Source organism: Callospermophilus lateralis, chromosome 12 (genome assembly GCF_048772815.1).
Source record: "Callospermophilus lateralis isolate mCalLat2 chromosome 12, mCalLat2.hap1, whole genome shotgun sequence".
Lineage (NCBI taxonomy): Eukaryota > Metazoa > Chordata > Mammalia > Rodentia > Sciuridae > Callospermophilus > Callospermophilus lateralis.
Window position 1 is genome coordinate 39,373,793 of NC_135316.1, and position 15,305 is coordinate 39,389,097.

Below are 15,305 nucleotides of genomic sequence, written 5' to 3' on the forward strand. Positions count from 1 at the left end.
TCTACCCACGGATAGTGAGGAAGTAGAAGAAAGTGAGTCAAAAGAAGGTAGGCAAAAACTGAAAGAATTTTCAGCAGCCAACATGCTGTAGACAGGCATGGTGCTCTGCAGGACAAGGCATGTCCTTGATTTTCTCAGGAAACACTGTCCACATATCTCATAAAACAAGCAGAAATCTTTGTGGTTGGTAAGAAAGCAGGGTACAAATTGCAAAAGTCTATAGAAACAGAGAACTATTTCATGTGATAAAACAATCATCTGAGTTAACAGGGAAAAAGCTATATAGTCTTAGACAAGGGGGATGGAAAGACAGAAAAATCAGCAGATTCCATGCAATGTTGGGTTCATGATTTTGTGTATGGGTATGTATTTTACATTTTTTTTAAAGTTTTGTTTGATTGGTGCTGGGGATTGAACCTAGGGGTGCTAAATCCCTAGCTTTTTCATATTCTATTTATACATTTTTGATATTTATATTTATAGAGTTTATTTATAGAGTTTTGATAAGTTCCTAGGTGTCTCACTAAGTTGGTGAAGCTGGCCTCACACTTGGTATCCCCCTGCTTCTAAGTTCCCAAGTTGCTGGCATTATAGGTGTGCACCATCATGTCTACCTTCTATTTGTAGATAGGAAGTTACTATGTGCACTTGGAGCTCAGCATTGAAAAGTAGACAAGTCATGCTAGGAATTATAAAGTCATGCCTACACAACAATCTTTGTTGTACTATGTTATTTGTATGGAAAAATTCAACAAGGAAAGGAATGAACATTATTATTGTTTCCTTTGAAATTTGGAGGGGAATAAAGTCTACTAATGCATTTACTATCTCTTCAGTCATGACTTGGGAAATAAATGTGGCCTCTAAATGTAGAATTTCTAATATTTATTTATAAAATATCTTGGAATAGTGCTAGACAGCAAGGAAGTGTACAGAATCAAAAGGGAGAAATACTTTACATCAGTTTCAGTGTAAAAACCAGGAATATAATTCTGAATGGTTAATGTTATCCTAGAAAAAAGACTGTGAGGAGAATTAACCTCTACTCTACAAAATAGGACATTTATTCTCATTATAATTTTCAAGGAGAACATATTTAATCATGGCAATTTAAACTTCTCATCTCTACCCTCTGTTTTTTAATGATTTACCTCCTCCCTAAGGATGCCTAAGATGTTGTAAGGATGATTCTACTTTTGAAAAGAAATGGCTAGGATGGCAGAAATAAAACAAAACCCATTGCCTTAGTAAAAAGTAAATAATCTTCAATATCTGCAAGTGGCTGATAGCTGATCACACTTTTCTTTTGTCAGAGAAGTAGGTCCTTAGGAATAGAAAAGCACTCAGAAACTAAATAGAAGAGGTATTTTTCTCCTGAAAGAGAAAGTTCTGTCTAAAAAAAAAAAAAAAAGGAATCTTGAACACACTAAAACACAGGTTTAAATTCCAACACTGCTGCTCCAACACATAAAAACTGTCAGAACACTTGGTTTTATCAGCTGGTAGATCTCAGAAATGTAATTCAAAGAGTTCAAAAAATCATTGTTAAGGATGATTGCTTTTATAACATCACATTAAGATAATGGGATTTTGAAGGATATGGACAATAGGCCCCAGGGAGGGAACTTCCCTGTCTGCTCTCCTGCCCCGCCCTAAAAATCTCCCCCCATGATGAGGCCCTGCTAAATCCCTATATAAAGCAACCCCTTGTGGGAGCCCCCTGCCATTCCGCCCCACCAGAGACATGTTCCTCTGGTGCTTAATAAAGCATTCCTGTTCTACAAGGTCTTCTTCCATTTTCTTTTCTTTTTTGTATTCTCTTTCATGTGCTTTCAGTTTTCTATTTGGTTTATTTAAATTCTATGATATAAAAAGTAGAAATAATACATTATCTGAAGTTAAATTTTTTTAGATTTCATTCACTACCTTAATGGCTTATTATAGTATGATCATGTCAGTATTATAAATGAGACCACTTTAAAAATGTAGGTGAATTTATAAAGTATGGAATTGAGCACAAACTTAAAAAATTCAATAGTAGGTTTGCATTAAGAATGATGTGATTTGTGGATTAAAATTTAAGATGGACTGGTTCCGTACATTGTAGTTCTAGAGAATAGAAAAATATATTATTAAATAATTGTTTTTAGTGATTTGATTTTTAAATATGTGGATAAACTCCAGCATAACTTCAGAAAAGAGTTGAGTAAAGAAACAATAGAACATCCATACAATAAATTGATGAAACCGGTGAACCACAGTAAACTTTCACTCCTCTGAGTTGTTTTTGTTAGCCATTTTCGTTATAATTATGAAAAGCTTATTAACAGAGAAAACAGAACTGAGAAGTGGGACATTGCTATGACTAACCGGAGCATGTGGTTCAGAAACATTTGGAGCTGATTTAGAGTAGTGTGGAAAAATTTGGAGATGTGGGATCAAGAAGCTTTTGAATGTTATAGAGTGTTAATGGGAGATTCTGGTGGGAGCTCCTAAGACCAGAATGCAGACAGTGGAGACTATATTCAAGAGCTTTCAGAGGGGAATGAAGATTCCATTGGAAACTGCACTAGAGGACCTTCATGATATATTCTATCAAAGAGCTTGTGTACATTTTGCCCATCCCAAGAAATTGTGTGAGGGTGAAATTTTAAAAGTGATGAAGTAATTAATCTGACAAAGGAAATTTCAAGAAAGCACAATGCTCAGGTAATGGCATGGGTTTTGCTGGAAGCTTTTAGCAAGGCTTACTTTGCTAATTCGGAGCAGAAACTAGAGCTGATCAAACTTAAATTTTGTCTTTTAAAACTGAGTTCAAGCAAGTTGTGGCTGTTAATCAGAAGTTAGATCCTTTGTGTAAAGACAATAGGAAAGACAACTTTAGGGCATCTTAGGAATTGGCAAGACCACACCTTTTGAAATCTCAGGAGTACAGTGGGGAAAATTTCTTTGAAATGAGATCCTGGGGGTGTGCTGTTCACACAGAGTAACCTGGGAAATTGGTTCAGTCTGCTCTGAGACCCCTGTAGCAAGAATCCCAGGGGGCCCAGCTACATCCTTGGCATCATTCACACAGTGCTGGTTTTGAAGGAATGAAGAATGCTGGAGTCATGGGGGCTTCCACTGAGATTTAAAAGGAAGACTTTGGGAGGCCAGGCAAAGTGTAGAAGGATCAGAATCCTTACAGTCTATGGCTGAGAAGGGGCTTGTATGAAGCTGAGAAGGTGAAGCCAAAGCTGAAATGGTAAGAAATGCCAGTGGTGTGCATTTTTTTTCAACCAAAAAAAAAAAAAAAAACAAAAAACATTGCTGACTGCAAAGCTCAATCCAGGCTGAAAGAGAAGCCATATGTGTTATAACAGCAAGACCAAGGAATCCTGGCTGTGAAGCCCTTTGGAGAGGACATTTCACCATCATGCATCCTAAATGCTATACATTGAGTTAAGGAACCTATATGCCCATCTGGATTTCAGTTTTATTTTGGTTCCTTCCCTTCTTTCTATGTTCCATTCCTCCATTTTGGAATGGAATGTTCAGTCTCTGTCATTAAATACTGGTGCACAGATGACTAGTTTTTAATTTTTATGTGGGTTCACAGACCTGAATTTACCTCAAAACTCAGATGAGACTTGGAACTTGGACTTTGGGGCAATGCTGGAACAGTTATGACTGCAGGATTATTGGAAATGAACTAAATGTATTTTTCATTATGAGGCAGATATGAGCTTTTGGGATCCAGGGGCAGAATACTATGGTTCAGAAATTACATGTCTCCTGTATCAATGCAGGAATGTTTAGAGGTAAAATGATTGGAATGTGATAGCTGTGCTAATTAGTCCATCCTATTTTGGATGGACTAGCTGGGCAACTATAGGCAAGTAGGACATGGTTGGAGAAAGTGAGTCAAATGGGATGTACCCTGGAGGGTTCCATTTTCTCTGTAGTATTTTCTCCTCTCTTTTTCATATCCATTCATTCTCATTCTCTCTCCTTTTCATTCTCTCTCATTCCCTCCCCCACTTCCTGGTTACCAGGAGGTGAGCAGCACCACCCTCCTGCCATGTTTCCTCACCTTGTGTCCAGAGCAATGAAGTCAAATAAAACTTTCCTCCTTTGAGTTGTTCTTATATGGCATTTTGGTCACAGCAATGAAAAGTTGGCTAGCACATACAGGTATTAATTAATTTTAATACTGTAATAAATTTATATAATAATAGATATTTTTAGGTTCAAAATTATTCTATTTAATAAGAACTTTATCAAGTTCTTCAACTTCTTAATCCCTGGCTTTTATCAATAGTCTTTTTGCTTCAGTCTTCTGTTCAGTTTTCCTTGTATCACCACATTTATTTTCTCACTTCCTCTCTGGGCTCCTGGTGGAGGCAACAGGCATACTTCAACATACAGAACCATGGTGCCGAGTTCATGGACCTGTATGTGCTGCAGTAATGCACTTCCAGCAACCATATCACTGGTGCCAAAGACCATGCATCTATCCAGATGAATGTGGCAGAGGTAGAGAAGGTCACTAGCAGGTTTAATGGCCACTTTAAAACCTATGCTATTTGTGGGACTATTTGAAGGATGGGTGAGTCAGATAATTCCATTCCCCAATAAGCATTCTCTCAAAGAATTTTTTACTGGAGATATTTGTGGATGTGGAATATGTGTCACAAATAAATAGCAAAAGCCAAAAAAGAAACGTATTTTCTCCCCCAAATACATTTTTGCTTTAATGCTCTTTACATGGTGGTAAAGCTCTGAGGTGTTTTATAGGTTTCTTTTTTTTAGGCATTTTTCTGAATAAAAACTTTTGAGATATGTAATTTTCACATAGAACTTAGAAAAATTAATAAAGTTCAAACAAGAAATCACAGAAGAAACAGTATAAAATTTTTTTGAGAAAAAATAAATGGATTGTGAATACTACAAATCTAAGGGAAAACAGAATTTGAAACCTTGTTAATGAGAAGGAATAGATTTTGGAGAGCAAATTTATCTGAAAATCCATAAATCCTGGTAAGGTTAGATTCAGTATAAACTAATTGGCATAAAAAATACAAGAGAATGCCCCCATGGAATCATGGAATTCATATTGTTGTATTTGAGAGACTTAGCTTTGATCCAAAAATATACACATGAAGAACCAGCCTCTATCTCAGAGCAAAGCCTGTCCAAGGAAGGGACATGACCTTTGTCCTTGGAAAGACCCACAGAGTGCTCCTAGGCACACCCCCACCCTGTTAAGTTGTTTATCTACAAATAATAGGAGAGATCTGCTGCCCAGGTGTCCTTGACTCAGTCAGGCTAGGTGGGGATCCATAGCAACTCCCTAGCAGCCACCAATCAGCATGAGACAGGGAAATACCTGGGATGCCAGATGACCCTCCCAGTAGTTTATGGTGGTTGATAACATGTTGGGAAACCATGTAGTTTAGCACATACACCCCTTTTGGCCTAAACCAATCAGTTCAAACAAATCCCCCTCTTGTAGTAACCAATCACCCTTACCCAACTTGTTCCTACCAGTGAATGTGCTAATCATGTTTTAGAGTTGTTATTTGATTTTCCTGCGGTGTGTGATGATTTGCTAAGAGATGCTATGATGTATGTGGGGGTCCCTGCCTTCTCCAAAGAATGTATAAAACTGCTGTGAACCCTGGGCTCGTGGCCTCTCAGCATCACCAGATGCTGTGTGCACGTGGAGGACCAAGCTAGCTCGCAATAAACACCTCTGCAGCTTACATCGATCTTGGTCTACGGTGGTATTTTGGCGGTCCTGAATTTGAGCATAACACACATATCTGAAAGAAAATAATCTTATCCATATTGTATCCAGCTTGTTCATAAGATCAAAAACTCAAATAATTCTCATTAATCTATCAAGGAAGTGTTTTTTAAATTTTTAACAATTTGAAGATGATGCTCATAATGATAAATATTCTTATTCTAGGTGCCTGACACATAGTTTCCTTCTGATCAACTATACAAACAAAAATATAACAAAGTGCCCAAATGTTGGAAAATCATGTATATGAATGCAAATATTACCTTTTATTGGTGAATTTTGTCTAAGTTTTATTTCCCTAATAATCTCTCACCAATTCTACTTCAGACTTTGATAATATTTATAGATTTCCACCAATTTTCTTTTTTGTAAACAAAACCTTTTGAAAAACTAGGCAAAACTGCTGCAGTCTGGCTGGACACAAAATCACGAGCCACTCAAGCAGGAACAAACTTTATTTCCAAAACTCCCGCGAATGCCACACACACACTACACAAACAGGAAATCCCTCTTCCGGAATTCCCTCCTACCACACTTCCCCAACCAATGGGAACTCTCCAGGAGTACCATGAGAGCTTCAAAGTAGCAGGCAGAGTCGGACAACAAGGGTCTAATCTCCAATTGAATGCACATCTTAACATAATCATTATCATCTCAATGGCTTGCTGGTGTCACATTTCAACCAAAAATGTCATGCATCATTCCTACATGGCTATGGCTCTCAGCATCTTCCCCCATCTGTTTAGTTAAACAACAAGCAATGTGGCTTAGGGACTGTGCCTATTAGGTTGTCCAATACAACATATAGTCCTTACCCATCATTGGATGACCTGACCTCTAGGCTTCAGCCTCCTGTCTTAGGTTGGTACCACAGCAATTGGATCATACCCCTCACTGACTACCGGTCCAGCGTACAGCCATACTTGTGGATAGGCCTTTGCACCAGTGTGTGGGGGGGTGAGGTTCTTTGCCTCACCTCTGTTGGCCCCCAAATTTGGCCTTGGTGCCAGTGGGGGGGTGAGGTTCTTTGCCTCAACTCTGTTGGCCCCCAAATTTTAGACCATCACTAGTAGAAGGGAGGAGGATACAGAAATGCCACAACACCAAGCCAATTGACAGCTTCTTTGCAAAAATTGTATCACCGGTGACACCATCAGCAAAGATACTCCAGCATTACCACAATTCGCTGCACCAACAGATAGTTAGTTCACAATGTATACAAGTGATACATAGTCCAAGCAAGTTCTGCAAGCAGTTCAAGCGGAGGAATCTATCAATATGTCCATTTCCTCCCAAAGTAAATCAACTCCTTGATTGAGCATTACTTGTTGAGTTATTATTCATTGATGCATCAGTTTATACAGTTTACTATGATAGCTATCGAAGAAGCTGTAGTTTGGTTTTATCTTTGTCTTCACCGGCACTGGGATGAAGACAGGAATTCTGGTAATAATGCTAAAAAAAAAATGTAACATTCCAACAGGTACTAAGAAAACAATTTTTTGAACAATTCACATTATCCTGAACAGAATTATTAAATATAATGAAAAGGAAAGGTGAAAGTAAACAAACGGATCTGTTAACCTCCTTATTTGTTCACATATTAAAACAATCCTCAACAGCTGTTTACCCAATTTAAATTAAACCATTAAAATCACATGAATAAAAACAAATTCGGATCCATTTTTTCATGAGCACACCTCATATATGATATATGGACATACGCACATACAGACATACAACACAAAACACAAGTGTACACACATAACATACAACACATAAGACAATAGTAAAGGCCTTATAGCTTTACACAGGTGAAATCTCCATTGCAATGTTTAAAAACTCCACAGTCAAAAAATAAAACTGATCAGAAAAACATTAACCTATGTCTGTATGAGCTCAAAAAATAAAATAAAACTTTATGATGTGGGAAAAGGCAATAATAAAATAGATATTAAAAAAGCATCCTGGTTAATCACTGTCACAGATGTAAGAATAGCCAAGCTGGAGCTCTGGATATCAGCTGTTATGGATTTGACTCAAATCATCTTCTTTTTGGTCTGTAGAAATCACTTTGGTTAGTCTCTCTGGAATCCAAATCGGCTGCTGTTCTCCCTGTGGAAACACACAAACAGAACCCCGACTCCAGACAATCACCAGGTCAGGACCTTTCCATTGTCCTGTTAGAATATCCTTCCAAAGTACCTTAGGCTTACGTACATTTTTTGGATACATATGCCTTTCTGCAGCATTAAGCCCTGATGAATCCAAATTTTAAAAGTTTAGAGTAAAAAGGGTTATTTTAAGTTTATCTTTGGGGGATCTATATCCCTTTCCAATTCCCTCTTTTTGCTTTAATAAGTACAATTCAATAGTTTGATGAGCTCTTTCAACTATACCTTGTCCCTGTGGATTGTATGGAATCCCTATTATGTGAGTAATGCCAAATGATGAGCAAAATTGTTTAAAGGAGGTGGAAGTATAACCAGGACCATTATCTGTTTTTAACGGTTTTTGAATGCCCACAGTGGCAACATTTTGTAAGCAATGAGCTATAATACCTTTATAGTTTTTTCTCCAGCATAAAGGGAGCCCATCAAAAATCCAGAAGAAGTATCAACTATAACATGCAACTATTTTAATTTTCCAAATTCTGGCAAATGTGTGACGTCCATCTACCAAATATGGTTAGGAATCAATCCTCTAGGATTGACTCCAGGATTAACTTGTGGTAAAAAGGTCAGACAATTTTGACATTGTTTTATTATATGTCTGGCTTGTTCCTTAGTTATTTTAAAATGCTTTTGTAAAGTATTAGCATTGACATGGAACCTTTTATGAAAATTTATAGCTTCTTCTAGTGTAGAGAAAATATGTATGTCATGTGTAGTTTTATCTGCTAAATCATTGCCCAAACTAAGGGCTCCAGGCAATCCTGTATGTGCCCTGATATGCCCTATAAAGAATGGATCTTTTCTGTCCCAGATTAGACTATGTATAGTGGAAAACAAGGAGAAAACAGTAGAGGAAGGGGAAATCCTACCAGTATCTTCAAGGGATACTATAGCATTAACAATATACTGACTATCAGAAAATAAATTAAATACAGAATCTTTAAACATCACAAAAGCTTGTAATCCTGCATTAAGCTCTACCTTTTGAGCTGATTGTTTGGGTACTAAAAATGCAAAAGTTTGATCAGGGGTAACTACTGCTGCTGTACTATTATTTGACCCATCAGTGAATATATTTGGAGCATTCATGATAGGTGTTTTTCTTGTCATTTTTGGAAAAACTACAGGATCCAAAGACCAAAAAGACAACAAAGGATTAGATGGTAAGTGATTATCAAATGAAACATTAGATTTACTCATGATTATTGCCCAAGTATTTAACTCATTAGCTAACTCATCAATTGAATCCATAGTAAATGGAGTAATAATTTTATTGGGAGAAATTCCAAACACTCCCTTTGGTGCTTTTATTCCATTGAGTATTAATTGTCCTACAACCTCAGGATATCTAGTAAGAATAGTGTTAGGAGAATAAGAAAAATGTATCCACAATAAAGGAATTTCTTGCCAAAATACTCCTGTAGGAATATTTTTTGTTGGTAGTATAATAAATCATAAAGGCAAACTTATATCAATTCAATCCAAATGCATATTTTCCATATATGTTTCAATAATTTTAAATGCCTTTCTTGCTTCAGGCGTTAACATGTGGGATGAATTGGGATCTGATGGACCTTTAAGGATATCAAATAAAGGTCCCAACTCTCCTGTTGGTATGCCTAGATAAGGCCTTATCCAATTTATTCCTAATAACTTTTGAAAGTGGTTAAGTGATTTGAGTTGATCTACTTGTATTTGAATTTTTGGTGGATGGACCAAGGGTGAGCATAATAGAACTCCTAAATAATTAATTGGAAAATTTAATTGTACTTTATCTATTGCTATCTCTAGATTATAATTTTTTTTTAAAGAGAGAGTGAGAGAGGGAGAGAGAGAGAGAAGTTCAATATTTATTTTTTAGTTATTGGCGGACACAACATCTTTGTTTGTATGTGGTGCTGAGGATCGAACCCAGGCTGCACGCATGCCAGGCGAGTGCGCTACCGCTTGAGCCAAATCCCCACCCCCAATATATTTTTTTAATAAATTTGTAAGTGTGGCATAACATTCTAGCAATATGTTTTTATCTTTGTGCGCTAACAATACATCATTCATATAGTGAAATGTTTGTAGTTCAGGATTTTGATTTCTAAGTGGCTGGATTGCTTTGTTAACATAAATTTGACACATAGTTGGGCTGTTAGCCATCCCTTGAGGGAGTACTTTCCATTCATATCTCTGATCAGGACCTTCATGATTCAGTGCAGGGATAGTAAATGCAAAATGTGGACTATCCTCAGGATGAATTGGAATTGAAAAAAAAAAAAAACAATCTTTAATATCTATAGCTAAAACGTACCAGGTTTTTGGCAAAGCAGACAATTGAGGAATCCCTGATTGAGCAGGTCCCATAATAACCATCTCATTATTAATGGCTCTTAAATCTTGCAATAATCTCCATTTACCAAATTTCTTTTTAATGACAAAAATGGGAGTATTATAGGGAGATACAGAAGTTTGTGTATGTCCCTCCGCTAATTGTTGTTTGACCAGGTCATGGGCTGTTTATATCTTTTCTTTAGTCAGGGGCCACTGAGGAACCCATACTGGTCTTTCTGATTTCCAAGTAATTTTTATTGCCTCAGTGACCCCTTCTGAAAACCCAGTCCATGTCTATTTATTCCTTGATCTATTTGAATTGGTGCTGCTATACCTTGTTCTCCTGATCTTTTTTCTTTACTGAAACCTTGTCCAGCCCTAATAGTGGGCGCATTTGGATTGATGTTATTTGTTAATGTCAAACCTAATTGATCTAGGACATCTCATCTCCATAAATTTATAGTAAGATCATCCAATACACATGGCTGTATAGTTCCTTCACATCCTTCAGGATCCTTCCAATCTAATACCATTGCACTTCTATGGGGATTAGTTGCCACTCCTAGGCCTCGAAGTGTTTGAGTGGCTTGTTGTAGTGGCCAATGTTTTGGCCATTCTTGACAAGAGATGATGCTAAGGTCTGCACCTGTATCCAGTAGCCCATTAAATTCATGTCCTTGAATATTTAGTTTTAGCATGGGGCGAGAATCTAAATTTAAAGACAGCATAGCCCAATCTACACCTATGGAGCCTAATCCCCTGGAACCTCTTTCTACAGGACGACTGGAAAATTTATCATGCAGGCTGGGTATTATTAATAACTGTTTTATTCTATATCCTGGTGAAATTACTGATATGCCTCTTGGAGAACCAGCTATAATTTGTATTTCACCTACATAATCGGGATCAATTACCCCAGGACTTATCATAAGTCCTTTTAGTGTAGAAGAGCTGCATCCCAATAATAAGCCTACTGTTCCTTGGGGAAGAGGTCCTTTTACTCCTGTGGAAATGATTTGAACTCCCATCTCTGGAGTTAGTACTGACAGAGGTGCAGATGTCCAACCCTGTGCTCCCTCTTGTTCCTCTGATGAGAGATCTGATGCATAATATGTCCTGGGCACTACCCTGATGAGGTTGCTGTGTTCCTCTATGGTGTTTCTGGGTTCCTCCAGTGCCCTGTACATTTGTGGTTGTGGGCCCTGGAGCATTGGGCCCCCCTGTTCGTTTTTTGGCAATGGAGCCCCATGCCTTTCTCCACGATATCGTGGGTAAACACCCGGTCCTTTTCTGTTTTTTTGATAATGGAGTACCCTCTATGGTGGTTTGAGAACAGCATTCATTAGCCCAACGTCTCCCTCTATGGCATCGTGGGCAAATACCCGGTATTCTATTCCTTTGATACCTAGTTTTGTTAAACCCTCTTCCTATGGGGCAATTCCTTTTAAAATGTCCTGTTTGTTCACAATTGTAGCATGTTTTTGGCCTAGCATCTAAAGCCTGTTGTACTGCAAGACTTGCCCTTGTTCATTAATGTCTCTACATAATTTAATATATGTGTTTAAATCTTCGTGTTTCCATGGTCTAATGACCTCTGTGCACCAATGATTTGCATTCTCATAAGCCAGTTGTTTTATTAATGGCATTGCTTGTTCTGTATCCCCCAAAACTCTGCCAGCTATTTGAAAAAGCCTATCTACAAATTCAGCGTAAGGTTCATTAGCTCTCTCTATTACCTTAGATAATTGACCTTGTAAATCTCCATGTCCTTATAAAGTCTTCCATGCCCTAAATGCGTCTGCAGCATATATAGCAGGATCATATTCAATTTGTTGCCATTGACCCTCATAAGGTCCTTTTCCTAACAACATATCTAGATTTCTTTGAGGTAACCGGCTGCTGCATTTCACCTAGCTGTCTCCATGCAAAATTCCTCATTGGCAACCTTCCATAACAAATATTGTCCTCCATTTAGCACATATTTACACATACTAGCCCAATCTGCTGGCGTCATGTCCAAGTTGGTAGTGGATTTGACCTTGCTTACAGTGAAGGGTGCTTGGGGACCATAGGTTGTTACAGTCTCCTTTAACTGCTTCACTGTTTTGAAATCTAGAGCATGGTGAATTCGCTGCCCTCCTGCCTGCTCAAGCACAGGGCATGCTAATCTTTGAGGTCCTGTCTCAGGATCCCATCTATCAACTATGGGGGTTTAGGGCCACTCAGCTGTCTCCATAGGTGGAGCTGTTGGTTGAATTATGCCCTCTGGTGATAGAATGGTGTTATTAGCAGCCTCCTGTTGTAGCTTGTTTCCTAATAGTCCCTTTTCTTTAAATTTTCTTCCTCTGTCTGACTAGCTCGAGAGACCTTCTCTTTTGCTTGATCTAAAATGTCTTTCTCCATGGTCTGAACCTCTAACAATTTACTTAACACTCTTTTGGTTTGTGTTTTACTAATTTCTAATCTACTATAAAGATAAGGCAACCCCACAAGATAACACAAAACAAAACTAAAACAGAATGAAACAAAAATGGAACAAAAAATCGTTGTATCAATTTTCTCTTCCTCAAGGCCGAACAACTTCAAACCTTGAGCCAACCATTTTTCCCAGTTTGCCTGAGAAAGTTCTAGGGATAGGCAGTTTGAAACAAAAACAAAATAAATCAAAACAAGAACACATTGTTTTTTGAAATGGTCACCCATTCTCTCGCCTTCCCTCAGGGGCAAGCAGTTTCACTTACCTCCAAGCTTCAGGCATTTCGCACCCAGGCCACCAAATGCCGCAGTCTGGCTGGGCACAAAATCACAAGGCACTCAAGCAGGAACAAACTTTATTTCCAAAACTCCCGCCAATGCCACACACTCGGCCTTCTCCTGGGACACACTACCCCAACAGGAAATCCCTCCTCTAGAATTGCCTCCTATCGCACTTCCCCAACCAATGGGAACTCTCTTGGAGTCACTGGAGAGCTCCAAAGTAGCAGGAGGAGGTGGACAGCAGGGGTCTAATCTCCAATTGAATGCACATCTTAACATAATCATTATCATCTCAATAGCTTGCTGGTGTCACCTTTCAACCAAAAATGCCATGTATCATTCCTAGTTGGCTATGGCTCTCAGCACAAAACCACTTGGCATTAAGGTTTCTAAAGCTAAGATCCCAAACAACTTTTAAAAGTATATTTGGTATAAAATAAAATGTAGGAAAATAAGAATCACACAATTCAGATACAGTCACACTTTACTTAATGACAGGAACACATTTTGAAAAGTATATGAGGTGGTTTCTCTTTGTGTGAACATTATTGAGTATGTTCATACAAACCTTGGTGCTATAATTCAATCTTTCCACTTGGCCTCTTGAAATTATCAAGAGAGATGGTAAACTCAAGATGGATAAGGCTGCTGCTAGTTTTATATAACATACTATCTTGCAGTGAAATTTTTAAAAAATTAAAGAAAGAGTACACTCTAAAATAACAATGAAACATACTACCTACATACACCTGTAATTTAATAGTTTGCTATCTTTGTTAAGTATTATGTACTATAGGTAATTGTCTATGCTGTATGTTTGCATTACTAGCTACATAAACATGAATGACTGTGCTAAGATGTTACAAGGCCCTGGCATTGCTAAGCAGTTCTCAGTCCCATTATAATCCTATAGGACCGCCATTGTGTAGCAGCCCATCATTGCCAGAATATCAGATGAGGCTTGTGAGTATATATAGTTTCATCAACCCAGTATTATAAAGTAACTATTATAGGTCAAGGAAAAGCTTTTTCAAATAATCCAGATGATGCCCATCTTAGAAGTCCCTCCATCCTTTGGTGAAAGGCAATCTAATATTTAAAGTATATAATTCTTTTCATTTTTTAATATCAGACAAATGTCCTCTTCTTGACATTAGAGAATAGACCTGTTTAGTTTTTAAAATGTAATATAACCTTATATCCATTTTTAATCTATAAGTTTTCCTTTTATCTTTCCTTTTTCTTAAAAATTTATTTTTGCAAAAACCTTACCATTGTGTGTGACCTATGCAGTAATCTTTGAGCAAATCTACACATATATTTGTACTTAAGTTTTCCTGAAACTTTGTAGTTGTAATAGAGATCAGATCAGACACTGGTTTGATCTCTTTGGCAGGACTAATACACACTTGTTGGCAAGTGCATATAGGACACATAAAGAAGTCTGTTCTCTTATTTTGATTTTAGCAGTCATTGATGCTCAATGGTATAAACTATTCATGTACTGGAGTTTGCAAATATGATGATGTTTTAATCATCTCATTTTTAAAAATGTATTTTAGCAAGGACATTTTCCTTATCTGCTATAATAATCTAAAATCATTGTATAATTTTATTAGTATACTAAAAGAGAAAACACAATAAATGCTCAATTATTTTCCTTTCTTTATCACATAATAAATTATTTCCCATCATCCATTGAAAAATGACAAATTATTTTCTAATTATGACTTCATAAATATAACAATTACAAGACTTTTCATTGTGATAACTTATTAGTTTTTTTGAAGCTATCTCATTCCATCATATGCCAGTTGAGGCAACTTCATTTTAATCCTGACTTCATCACTCTACTAGTCTTAGATAGTTTCATACTATCTGGAATTATAAAATTCTCTACACTCATCATACATATTTTGTGCCTCAAACAATCAGCTTTTTTTTTCCCTAAGACTCTATGATTTCTATGAAAAAAAAAATGGTACTTCCTGTCATAAACTGGGGATAGGGATGTGGCTTGGTGATAGAGCACTTGCTTATCATTTGCTGTGTTTAAAACCCACTACAAAAAGAAAAAGAAAAGAAAAGAAACAAAACCAAAAAAACCCACAACCTGGGTATTAGGAATTATTAGTATGACTGAGTTGATGATTTTCTAGAATTTTTCAGTTTACAAATGGATTCTCTAGACAGATAACAGGCAAAATGGAACATTCAGTGATATATTTACATATATAAATATTTTATGTGTCTGTATATAAATGATA